The following is a 14,099-nucleotide window of genomic DNA, read 5'->3' on the forward strand; positions in this document are numbered from 1 at the left end:
AGAGTGCCTGGAAGGATATCTGCTGTGCTTTGTCAGACTGAGCCTCAACACAAGGAGTTAATGGTATTATCACCATACATGTCTTTTTCAGCAGTTGTATAACAAGGAATTATTTTTTTCCTCCTTAATTTTCTTCTACTTTTCTTTCCTTTTTCCCCAGTTCCTCAGACCAAAACTGTATAATTGTAGAAAGAAAAATATCCACAATGGCTTCAGCTACTTATAGTGTTGCAATATGCTCAATTAAGTTTCTCTTCTTTTGGTTTTATTATTACATGGAGATGTACACCACTCAATTCCTGTTGCATAAATGCTTTTAGGAAACATACCAAGACAGTAATAACATCCCTCTTTTACTAAATCAGTTGTCACTAATCTCTACATGTTCTTATAGCCCGTAAAGAATGTTGATTATGAGACTCACCTCTTTCATCCCAAGCAACAGTGCCCCAGACTGACAAAGACAGTTGGCAGAATAACCTCAAAAAAACCTCCAGAAAAACCTAAAATAATAAATAAATAAATAAATAAGTAAAAGAGAAAAAAACCCCAACCTAATAATGCAGCACCACTCACATTTTCATGGGGATACAAAATGGACAGGCACTTATAAGGGGTCAATAACTCCCTAAGAATTTTTGAAATTTAAATGGACTCAGAATTCAGACAGGCTAACTAACATTTTAACTATTTTACAAGGCATTTCTGTCCAAGAATTAACCATGTGGAAATATCCATCATCTCTGATCCCTGGAAAGATTTCTTCAGTCTGATAGTGCTCTTTGCAATAAGAACAACAGACATTTTGGAAATAGAGAAGTCACACAAAGTTGCAGAGCTCAGAAGGAAAGAGGAACAGATGGTTTCACTAATGAGTTTTCTAAAACACACACCCTGTCCTTGGTGGACATGGTGCAGGAGCTAAAATGTTCCAGTGATTATTTTCTTAAATAACTAGACCTTTTCTAAACAGATTTACAGAGTCAAACTCTGTTAAATTCTAAAAATCAATATGCAAAAGTTCTGGTTTGTTTTGTGTTGGACTTTTTTTCCCTTTCATACCATGACAATTTCAAGAAAACCACAGGACCAAATTTTCACACTGTTAACAGATCTTCCATAATAATTTATGAAGACCTACTGAACTCATTGATATTAGGCATCAGCAACTAGTTATGATTATTGTCAATAAAGGCAACTTCAACTTTTGGGAGGTGTATTTTTGTTTTAATTTTATTTAATGCATACTGAGAGTAATGCATTCTTGCAAGAAATGGAAACTGCTGCTGTGGTAAATGAGTGTCATGATATGCACTTAGTGACTTCTAGAAAATAATTAATTCTATAGGATTTAACTTCATAAAAACAAATTAATACCAATTTACTCTTACCTTAAATTATTAAACAGCATTTTTAATTTGCCATTATAATGAACAAATTAGACATTTGAAAGTAATGGAAGACTTTGGAATTAATTATGGGATTTTTTTAATGAGAGCTCCTGAAATTTCCTTTCTTCATTTATATGCATTTTAACATTTGTTGTGTTTCTTTTTTTCATGGTACAATATCACTATGTGCATTTCTAGGAAAAAAAGCAAAAGAAAACTGCCCAAAAAATTAAAACACTGTTGAGCATGCAATCACTATATCTTTCAGTAGATGCAGCTGCTTGGAGACAGGTTATTAGTTTTAACCTTTTACTGTAGACTCTTATTATCGTATTCTTGCTCAAAGTATGATACTATTCTTTACTGTCTCACTTTAAAAAATATATTGCATAAACAAACACAAGAAGACATTGCCATTATTTAGTAACCACTTCTTGCATTGCTTTAGAGATTACCACAGTGCCTCTGAGGTGGAGTAATGACATTCACACCACTACAAATGGATCAATGCCCATTTTGGGAGTGAGTTTAGAGCTGCTCTAACCCGTGTCTCGGTGAAGCCAAGGATTGCTGTTGAGGGCAGACCCTTCCAGTGTGGAAATATTTGGCCCACCTGTGTTATCTGAGAGAGGCCATTCAGCAATGTCATTGCTCTGAATTCTCCGGGACACTTCTCTACTCACAGGATGTTTTGGCATTGCTACATCAAGTTAAAGAGGATGCTTTTTGCTCAAGAAATTTTAACATTGGTAAAGCTTGACATGTTTCTCAGGATTTCACTGTAGCAACTGAGTTATAATCTGTATTATTTTATAACTGAACTTTACTATTTAGATGTACATTTTAGTAAATGTTCACTGTAACAAATGGAGAGAAATATCTGCATCCCTATGTTCAAGTGACACATTTCATGTCTCCCTGTTTAACTGAGCCTCTGTGCTGTGTGACTGGTGCTTTTCCCTTTCAATTCACTCCCGAAATCTTAAAGGCCTCCAATGGATAAACAGTAAATGAATTGTACTAAAGGATGAATGTGAGAAGTTTTACAAATTGATGAATCATATGGACATCCTTGGATGAATTTGGGGGCTATTTATTGATCTGGAGAACTACATGAAAACAGTGAAGGAAAAATGATGCTTTTTTGACTTGGTTGTGTTTTCCTTAACAACACAGTAAAGTTGAACTATTTACATCAGCTATTAAAAAATATCTTCATAGAGAGCACATTGTAGCATCTCATTGCTTTATGAAGTAGCTTTTGATAATATCATAACGAAAAATGAAATTTCTTACCTTTTTGTTTTTAGTGACAAGTACTAGCAGACTAAAATAAACTACAATTCACACTAATGATACTCCAGAAAGAGTATAAAGTTATTGTGCTGGTTTTGGCTGGGGTAGAATTAATTTTCTTCACAATAACTGTGTTTTGGATTTGTGCTGGAAGTGGTTTGATAACAGAGGGATGCTTTAGTTATTGCTGAGCAGTGCTTGCACAGAGTCAAGGTCTTCCCTGGACCTCATCCCACACCAGCAGTGAGGAGGCTGAGGGTGCACAAGGAGCTGGGAGGAGACACAGCCAGGACAGCTGACCCCCATGGACCACAGGGATATCTCACATGTATGGAATCATGCTCAGCATATATACTATGGAACAGAGAAAGGAAACTGGAGGGGAGCGGGTGGGGGATATTCTAAATTATGGTGTTTGCCTCCCCAGGAAACTCTTGCACGTGATGAAGCCCTGCTTTCCTGGGAATAGCTGACCACCTGCCTGTCCACAGGAATTGGTGAATTAATTCCTTGTTTTGCTTGGCTTGCATGTGGCTTTTGCTTTATCTGTTAAATTGCCTATATCTCAACCCACAAGTGTTCCACTTTTATCCTTCTGTTTCTCCACCCAGGGGAGGATGTTCAAACAGCTCTGTGTGGCTGAGTTGCTGGCTGGGGTTAAACCACAACAGTTACTTTTGCTTGCTATTAGTGTTACCCCAAAAAATTTAAATCCTAGTGACTTCTTTTTCTTAAGTTGAACAAATTCTAGGACAGGGAGAGAAGCTGTGAAGATCAAATGACACATTGCACTAACCGAGGAAACGATAAATGTAATCTCAATGGATATTGCAGTTGGATAGACAGAGAGATGTATCTGGTAGACTGTAGCTGAAAGATACTCAGAAATAAATGAAGAGAAAACTGAAACTCTGAACAAGTATAAGCTGTCCAAGCCAAGACAAAAAGTCATTTGGTTTAACAACTCATACATTCTAATACCACTATTTAAACATTGCCATGGAAAAAAAAATAGAGAGTCACCATTATTTGCTCTCTAAAAATAAAGTGATGAAAATTTAAATAGTTAAGTAATACCTGCTCTGGTCACAGTCCTTCCAGTTCACAGCTATTGCTAATAAAACTGCACATCTCCTCTAGTATCACTGGTAGTATATTAATATTTATAGCTTACTAAGCAGCATAAAGCTAACAATTGCTTACAGTGCAAGAGACAGAAAATGCAGTGAAAGAAATCTAGTTTTCCTGAACAATAGTTCATAATATAAAAACACATTTTCAAGTAAGACTGTTCAAGCTGGATGGAAATATATTCATTTTAAAAGTCTGCATAACATTTGGGAGGATTAATTAATTTATTTCCTTTCAGCTTTGAAGGCAGCAGATCCTTCCAACTTTTCCTATGGGAGTAAAGCAGTACCCACAGCAGAGGCAGACAAATTTACAGATTGCTTAATCTACTTGGACATACACAAATTCATGGGATCATGTGAGATATATGTGAGGGTGCTGAAGGATGTGTCCTGATGTCACTGTAAGATTGCTCTCTATCATCTTTGAAAGGTCATGGCAATTGGTAAAAGTTCCTGGGAGGTTTCTGATGACTGGAAAGCAGAGGCCAGAAAGGTAGATCCCAGCAAGCACAGACCTCTCAGCCTCTTCTCTGGAGTAAATTATTTGGTTTTATCATGAGGATGGTAAAATATGCCCAGAGAGGTTACAGAACATTGTTGAACATGTTCAAGACTCAACTGCACAAGCCCTGAGCATCCTGATCCAAACACAACTAATGTGACAAAGGGGTTAAACTAGTTGAAGTCCAGAGGTCCTACTCAAACTAAATTGTTGTATGATTCTACAGGGGCAAAGGATCTTAACAAAAAGAGAAAAAAAAACAACATTGAAAGAATCCATGCTACTGATCCATCATTTGGCTTCTTTTGTTTGTTTTTCTTTTCCTCCAAGTCAGTATTATACTAAACACTAATCTGAGCCTTTATTATTACATAAAACATTCCTTTTTTTCAAATGTAATGAAAAGCTCATTATGACTTCCCAGCTACCAGTGCAAACAGTGTACTTAGCCAAATGGTAATTGTATCGGTCTCCCTTCTATTCCAATACTGCTCTGAAACTTGTGTCCCTCAAATGAATAATTACCTACAAAATAATTAAATGTTGCTGATATGGTCTACTCATCCCACTTGTACATAGAAACAGCAAAGTCTGTCTTCCCTGAAATCTATCTCCGTCATGTTGGATAAGCTTGCTGCCCATCACACGGCTGGCATCGATCCCTACTCAATTACAGATGAACATAGCACCATATTAAAAGACAAATAAGGTTTAATTTTAATCACAGACAGCCTGTAAGTCCATGTTCCATTATAGATTAAAAGAACCAATTATTTTTAAAAGTAAAGATTTAATGAAAGGCCTTACTAATATATAGACACATTGCTCCCTCTGCATTCTAAGGCAGACTCTGCAGTACTGGTTGAAATTGCTGCAAGCAATCTAAGCAAGGCATGGGGATGCATCTTGGAGAAGAATGTTTTTCCTTCAGATCACAAACACACTTTCTCGACAGGGTTTCTTTTGAAACACTTTCTCTTTCAAAAGAGTAAAATCACAGAGCATTTATAGACAACAAATTAACTCCGTGGCCAGAGTTTTATTGTTACTAAGGTAGAGTAAATGCAAAATAATTGCATTGAAGCAGACAGAAATTCCACATTAACGACACCGAGTGCTGCTGAAATCACTTTATCCCAGATTCCGAAAGGTTGTTAGGAGCCTAATTCTCATTTGAATTCAATGGGAGTTAGGCACCTACACATCTCTGAATCTAGACATTATAGTCTTCCATCTGTAACAACAGGAGTTGGTTTGCATAATTAACTCCAGAATCTAGGGTATCAGAATTCTTTTTTCTTACTATTCATTCTTTGCTATAAGTTTCCAGTTTTCCTCACTTATTGAGGTAGTATAATGTTTGTGAGACTGTGAAATAATAAAAATGTGGCTCGGTAATGTTGTTATTAGCTCAGTGAATGTGAAGATAAAAACGTGTATGTTTAGAGAGACATCTACTCACTGGGTAATCAGACAATGCTGTGAATGCAATTCCATTTGTACAGAGAAAGTACAAGAGGTAATATATATATAGAAAGTTAATATCTCAATTTTTAAAGCTATTTTTATATAATGCCATTCTTTTGTGTAGGAATTTTACATATACTGTTCAACTAGAAATGCTTTAGTGCAGGACAAAGTCTCTCCTTCATTTTCAAAATTTAAACCTACCTCCTTTAGAAGGGTTAAAATTAAAGCACCATTTACCAACAGACATTGTTATATCAATCTTAAAACTCCCATTCACAGTTAAAAAAAATAAAGCAAAACAAAACAGGATTTCCTTGTCCATAAAGAACCTGTATTTTATCTGCCCCACTAAGCTTTGAGGAAAAAAGAAAACAGACTAGTTAGGTCTGTAGAATGAGAATCTCAGAAAAGAAATGCAGGTATTTTTGAAACATTTTAAGGATCTTATATCAAAAGGCCACTTAGAATACTTCTGATGATGAATAAAAGAGTTGGGAAACCTTCTCATCTACTTATACTCAGCCCTTCCTGTTTTTATCTTGCTAAATTCCTTTTGGTTTTGTCCTCACTGATCCCTGAAGGAAAAAAAAATCTCAAGCTTCTCTACACTTGTTAGATATTCACAAAGAGAATATGGGAAACCAGCAAGCCAGTGCTATGATGGAAAACAGCAACTCATAATGCAGGTGCAATGCAAAGATTCAGCTTCAGAAAAAAGCAAGCGTGTTTGTTTTCCAGCTGGGATCGTGCCCACTTTTCACACACACAATTAACAGAAACCAGTAAGTGAATCTACCAGGCCTAGGGATAACCAGGGTTGTGCAGAACCAAATCCTTACTGGAATCCTATTTCTTTTCATTTTAAAATAATCCTTTTAGTTTCTAGGTATACCACCATATTCTTCCAACATGTTCTGTGGCATATCTTAAAAGACACATGAAATCAAGACTTTGTTAAATCCCTGCACGGAAAAACTGTGAAAACAAGATAAAACAAGATACACACAGAAACTTCTGTCTTAGAATATCTTTCATTAGCAATATGTGGATATAAGAAGTAACAGGTTTCACTCAAATATTTAGAATATGCGAAGGTACAGATCATTCTCTAGCTGATCTAATATCAGTTCAAGTCAAGACCTGGATTACTGGTCCAACTATGATTTTAAGATCAACACAATTATTTTACTGTATCACCATAAAACATATTGTACATTAAATTTAATATCACTGAATTTTGGAAACTTTCTAATTTATTCTTATCTATTCTAAGTCAGTGACTTCATTAAAGAAGAAATATATTTATACACAAGAAAAATTAGGGAACATATACAGTGTTTTCAAAAGCCACTTTATGTACTTGCTATGCATTCAAAAGTGGAGGTTTGTGTATTGAAAATGTAAGCTGAAAATGTCACCTGCTATATTCCTAGTCTAAAATAACTTATTGTCATGTTTTATTTTTCAGGTTCAAAGGCCTCATCAGTATGTTCTAGCATGGCCACATTGTCTACTAAATCTTCAGATATATTTCGTCTCTGGTTTCTAGATAAACCTATTATAAAATATACCTTTATAGAGGCTGCTGAGTAACTTTCACATTTTGTGCTGTGTTTAGAGATGATCTGAATTAGGGTATTTTGCAAAAGCATTAGTCCTCCCTCCTAATTTGTGTTTGCAGCAGTGACAAATAGGATTTTCAGTTATTAGCTATCACGAAAACTGATACAACATTTTCTGCAGAGTAATAGATGTCTTCATTCCCACTGTGACTAATAGCACTGAGACATTTACATGAGATTGCTATTTTCACAGATAGTAATTAGGTGCTTGATTCTGCCATGGCCTTTCAAAAGGTCTTAGATACCTCAAATTCACGTAATGGTACATACATAGATATTATTTTGGGAAAATTTTACAAGCACAGTACTGTAATATGCTGAGATATTTATACATGAACTTTCCTTTGAACAATACCTCAATATAAAAAACAGTACACTTAAAGTCTGAAATACTTAATAAAAATGGCCAGTTTTTATAAGCATCATTTTGAAATTAACTGAGTAATTTTGGCTGCATAATCATACCCCTGAAGGGATGCAACAAAATATAAATTTAATCAAATACATTTTTAGAACGGGCTTCAAGCTAGTGCATGTACAATTTTGATCCAAATATCTAGTCATGAGTATAATATCAGACCTTTAATTATAATTTCTATTATAATTGTTCTATTGAAGAAAATGTAGCCAGTGCACTTACCTGCAATTATGCACACACAGTCTGTGGAAAGAGTAGATAAAGACCCTCCTGTGAACTGCCACTTGCTGAGCTAATTCACCCAACTGGTTTAATTTTGTTTGCCCTCAGTCTGTCGTTGCAGTGATTACATCTAAATGAAAAGACAAGGAAACACCAAAATGAAAAAAAAAAAAATCCTTAGATTTGTTGTTTCAGTTTTCAATTTGACTTTTATTCTGGAACAATCAGAAAGTTAGGATCACAGAAAGCAGGTTGTAAGATGAAGTGTTTCAAACACTTTGTGATGATAGGTTTTATGAATATCTTACTGAGGGGCTGAAATGTGTGGCCTCATATAACTCATGACAGTGCTCCCCTGGTGTTCTGTGACAGATACACTGTATTTTACTCCTAATAAATTGTGATTTATAAACCCATGAAGAAAAGTCTTTTTGGGAATATCCAGTGTAACGCTGCAGGTTGCTCCTCAAAGTTAAACAGCCCTTTTTAGGCAGCAAAAGGTTTTCCGTGACACTATGATCTGAAGGAATACACAAATGTTTACTTGAAAGATCCATATGCTAATATATATGTTCCAATATTATAATATACATCATCTGCTAATATTTACTGCAACTCTGCATCCACAGTGCACTGTGGAGCAGCTCTGTTACTAGTGTTAGCTCTGTACAGCAGGATGTGTGGACTCAACAAGCCCATGTGTCCATCCATAAGAGCTCCTGCTTGTGGGAAAGACCTGATCCTGGAGATAACTCAGTCTCTTATATGGCATGTGTTATGGAATAGCAGGATTACAATTCCACACAGTGCACCATTTAGTAAAAACAGATGCTACAAACACACTAAAGCTATTCCAGAAAGGAGGCTCAGGAATCCCCACCCCCCATCTAATCCTTAATGTAGGTACTTCTCTAGAAAATATCTACTCCCTGTCACATCTTATAATTGCTTCATATTGCCCAAATCATCATTTAATAAGTTAGACAACAAACTTCAACCAGCAAATGGTCAAAAAACTCTTCCAGTAAATTCCAATGTACACAGTGTAATGTGTAGGTATAGTGTCAAATCTTTTGTACAAGGAATTTTACATGGAATCTGCTCCTCCCCCAGAATCTTTCTTGACCTTGAAAACTAAAAAGTTGTTAGCTTAGTCCTCTGGGGAAACAGCAGTAATAAATCCTAGGCTATTAAAAAGTACCATAAAATAAATTTCAACCCAAAGCAAGCAAACAAAAAAACTTCAAGACAGCAACAAAAAAGGAAGTATTTTCATCATATAGATAGAGAAACACTGCTATGAAAAGCTTCCCAAAAGGAGACAAAGTACAATTATTAATATGATAAAGAGTTTAAATGATAAAAGACGTTTTTAGAAAGTAAGAATAATGTCTACAATACAGAATAATACTCTAGTATGTCTGATGTCCAGTATTAATTATGGCAACAACAGTGCTTGCTCACTACTGCACTTTCAGCTATCATTTAACTTCAATGGAATGTCCAACACAAAGTTAAATATTACCACATGTCTTGGAGGAAGCAGGTCTTTCCAGTAACCCCCCAAAAAACTATTTAGTCTATCAATTATCCCCTAAAAGTCCCCTAAAAGAAGGGCTAGGGTGGTGATTAAGCCATGTATTAATAATTTAATTAATTAATTCAATTGATCAGACTTCCTATGTATTACTAATTACATCATGTGCCCATCTTGCTGCCACTAGACACTCAATTCCTATGGGTTGGTTGCTTTCCTGAGGCTACTGATATGTTTATAATAAACATGGACTAACCACAAAGCAATGAGTCCCAACCCCTAGGTGATTTTATCTTGGTGATTTTATCTTAGACAGAAAATGCTAGGAAAAAAAAATCAAATATCTTATTTAATAAAATAACAGAGATGTTTGGTTCATCTCCTGAAAAAAAATGGTTCGCAATTAGAAACCAGCTTGATCACGCAGATGTCTGGCTTACACTCCTTTATATTCTTTATATAAGGGTTTAAGAAATAAAGGGCCATTTACACAACTTCATTTAAATGATTTGGGCATGGAACTTTTTGCTTTCTGCATTAATTCAAATATTCCTATATGACTACTTTTGATAATACCATGAATTACATGTAAATCTTGATCATACAGATTTGAATGTACAGTGCCAGAATTTAGTCTTGTACTGTCACTGCTCATGTAACTTCACCTTTGGAAACAGAGGCAAAAATCCTTGTTCTCTTTCCCAAACACTTTCCAAAGCCAAGGCATACCATTGGAAAGCTACAAAGCAAGAATTCATCTTTCCAGACCTTCTCCAAACACATACAGCACAGTGACTTTAATGAAGATGTGTGTATTGTCATAGAAATATTCAATAGGCTTATATCTTTATTTAGATAACGAACAATATGTACCAGAGCAACAAGATGTTAAGGTAGATTCCTATCAAACATTTTATCTTTAAAAATTCAGCACATCAGTGGTGTAGATCTGCAAAAATATTGATACCTGTTTGCCAAATATTTAATGACTTAAATTGAAATCTAGGCATTATGAGAAGGCTAAATTCCTTAAATCTCAATTTTTCAAGACATGCACCATGAACATCCATCAACACACATTAGCACATTACTTCAGACGTCCCAAAATGAAGAGTACCACCTACAAGGATCATCAGAACTCGTGGAGTGAAAACAGCTTTATGGAGCTTTATGGACTCCTTGAGCATGGTAACAGTCCCTGGCTGGTTTGGGGTTTTCCAAACACCACATAACACATCATTCTCCTCTCCACTTCAAGAGAGTAAAATTCAGCCTCAAGAAATGGAGGACACGAAAAGATTCATTGCACTGCCTTAGAAATGGTATCCCCTGAAGAGTAATAGTATGAGTTAAAAACCACAAACTGTCAATTATGGGGACAATATCCAGCAGCACATCCACCATTACACACAAAGAAAACACACAGAAACATGATCTTTAGAGGTCTGGTAGAAAAATAGAATGTAGCAGCCCACTAAGAAATGTTAAACCTCCTTTCTGTGAAAGCAATAGTCATATTTAAACAAAATCAGACATAAGCAGTAGCTGCAGAGGTGGAGAAAGCTCATCATTATTAGCATTTCTGAATGTTACCAGAGTTAACAAATTCAAATATTTATGAGGGAGAACATAGAGGGAAAATGTCTGCTGGCGTGCCTTTTATGACACACAGAGAATAGATCCATAGGATACAAGAGAATATTAGAAATTCAAGGACTGTCAGCACCTGACAATAACATAAACAAGGGTGTACAAGAAAGAAGTCAAATCAGTACTACATAATAAACATATTTACCTCTCTCGGGCTTAGAGTTATTTTTCTTTTGAAAGAGTGGAAAATAACTGAATTCCTGAGATAAGCTGGAAGGTTCGGTCATTTTCACTACAAAATTTGTAAACTCAAAGTACTTCACACGCACTTCCACCTTTCTTGATTATTTTTTTTGCTGTTCCTGCTTTTGTTTGTTGTCGATAAAAGAAAAGGCTAGCAGTTTATCTACAGCAAGGATTTACAGCTGTAGCAACACTTGTAGGTCACCAGCTTCAGCAAGCCAGGCTGACACAGTAAACTTGCGAATGCCAAAGGCATGGAATCCAGAAATTCCCCAGTTTAAAATAAAAGTAATAATAAAAAAAATAGTAAAAGGAAACAAAAGGGGAAAAAATAAGGGAGTGGGCAAAATTATCATGACAGTTCCTTTAGCTACCAGACTATAAATTTTGCAGGAGTAGGAGCTCCACCCTCTTTTGAAACTTTCACAATACACTGAAAATTTATGAAGATTTACTGGGAGAGAGAGAGAGAGAGGGAAGCTGACAGAATGCAAAAATAGCTTTTCAGTTTCTAATGCCTTCACTTGGGAAGCCTGACAGACTGTGGTCCATATTCAAGGTTTGGATAGCCAATACAGATTTTGAAAAGAGAGAGCAACCCAACCCCCTGTCTTCTAATTAAAAAGTTGTGACTGGATTTAGGAGACAATTCAGATCCCTGGGTCCCAAAGCATCATTGCAATCTGGAAGAAGGCCACTGTGCTTCACTAAGGGGTAGAATAAAAATAAACTCCAGGTCTATTGAATGTATTAAGAGATACTAACAGCAGTATTGAAGATGTTCCAGGGCTAGACATTAAATATATAAATAATGGATACAACATGGATGAGGTTTCCAGTATCTCAGTCCTTGATTTAGGCAGTTTAGTTTTAATTCATTTATGGAAAATAGAAATTTAATAATGGAGACTTCTTGGTCTAGCCATCAAGGATGAAAGAACTTCTAGAAGCCTAAGTATCACAAATTCCACCTAGAAATGTTCACTTTTAATACTGCAAGTGATTAACCTCTCTAGTCATTTATTGAGTGGCATAGGACACTCGCAAACTCCAGATATTTTAGAATTCAGAACTGGATCTTAATCAAAGCAAAGCTCTAGATCAAAAAAGAAGTCCTGTGGCTGTGGTTTGCAGGTTGACAACTGTTGAAGGATAAACTTGGTCTTTCAGAAATTTTTATTATAAAAATTCAAAATTGATCTACATGGGACACCATTTAAGGAAACAGCAAAGCTAAAACATGTAGATAATCAAGTGAATAAAAATCCATTGTGACTGTACAAATTCAACTTAAACTTAGTTGGCTAATGACCTTCAGCAGCACTCTGAAACTGTAAGCTGCAAATGAGGCAAACCAATAGGCATGAAAATTCCTAAGAAGTGTTCTGATTTTTTTTCCCAACTCAGTCCAGTAACAAGGAGGTGATTCAAATTATTCAGCAGATGGCTCAGATGTAAGAACAGCTTGGTAGAAGCAGGACAAGGCTAATTAGAGAATTATGCCTACGCCTTTTCTCCTTTATTTTCCACATCATTCCCTCTTCCCTTCCATAGAGTGTATCCAGCCTCTTCATTTCCCTCTCGAATATCATCTTCTATCTTAGCAATGCTCTTCTGCAGCAGCGCAGCACAGAATTGCAGAATAAGCAAGAGATTTGTGCTAAGCAGGGAGCCAGGAGGGAGTGTTTCCCTCTTGGCAGGTGTGCTACTATTTTCAGTTGCTCGCAGGGAAACTGCTCTTTTTCTGTATTCTCAGCTGCTCAAGTTAAAAGCACCTGTAAAATACCCTGTGAATGTTCATGCAGATTGATGGCCGGGTTTATACAACTACTACCTGAATTAAAATCATGTGAACACATAAGATTGAAGGCCATGGGTTCCACATCCCTAGTAAGTTTAGACTATAGGGAAGCTAAGTACACAGGGCCTTTGATGCCACAATCTACATAGTGTGTCCACTGGAAAAACTGAGAGCTCGGGGGCAGAGCTGTGTGTGGGGAACTGATACAAGATCCAGTCCCTCCTGCAGCTCTTACACTCTCCAGGGCAAAGCATTTGCCAGGCTGAGGAGCCCAAAGCTTGCACTGCCTCCATGGTGCATTAGGACATCTTTAACCATATCATCCTCTCTGGAAACAGGAGCTGCTGACAATTACTCAAATTATCAGTAATCTAAAATAAGACTTCTCTTCCCTGCCCAGTATTGCTCTATCCATTTTGTATTCATCATGATGACTTCTGTGCCTGCAAACCACCAGATATTTGCATTGGGATGGATAAGATTATTGACATTCACAAGGTTGCAAATCTGTAACAGAGAACAGGAAACCCATTTTGTCTTGTAATATAAGTCAGACTCATACAAGCAGTTAATACTGTCTTGTTCTGAGCTTCTCTTTTTTTCTCTTTTTAAGCTATAAGGAAAAAAGCCTAAATGTATCTGCCTATGTGAATGAATAACTACTTCTCTATTTCACAAATCATGTTACATGGTAGGAATTACCATCCATCTAACACAGAAATATAAATAATGTGAGTCCTGGGACCACCTATTAATTTCTTTCTTTGCTCATACAATTTCAAGTGTGATCGCTAGTTTTGTTTCTTGTCTAAATTATATCAGGGGAAGGGATGGGGATCCTTTATACAAATCCTTTATGTTTAGGATAATCTAA

General features: G+C 36.1%; 1 long non-coding RNA gene across 1 annotated transcript in view; it reads right to left on the bottom strand.

Annotated features, from left to right (window-relative positions):
* LOC113947224 overlaps nucleotides 1–8,178 on the bottom strand; it is a 427,091-nt gene extending 418,913 nt beyond the window's left edge. The window contains exons 1-2 of the long non-coding RNA XR_003527656.1: nucleotides 8,055–8,178; nucleotides 425–503 (exon numbers count right to left, since the gene is read on the bottom strand). This is a non-coding gene — a long non-coding RNA (uncharacterized LOC113947224). The remainder of the gene's footprint in view (nucleotides 1–424; nucleotides 504–8,054) is intronic.
* Nucleotides 8,179–14,099: the final 5,921 nt, after the last annotated feature.

Source organism: Corapipo altera, unplaced genomic scaffold, assembly GCF_003945725.1.
Source record: "Corapipo altera isolate COAL_440 unplaced genomic scaffold, ASM394572v1 75, whole genome shotgun sequence".
In the NCBI taxonomy this organism is placed as follows: domain Eukaryota; kingdom Metazoa; phylum Chordata; class Aves; order Passeriformes; family Pipridae; genus Corapipo; species Corapipo altera.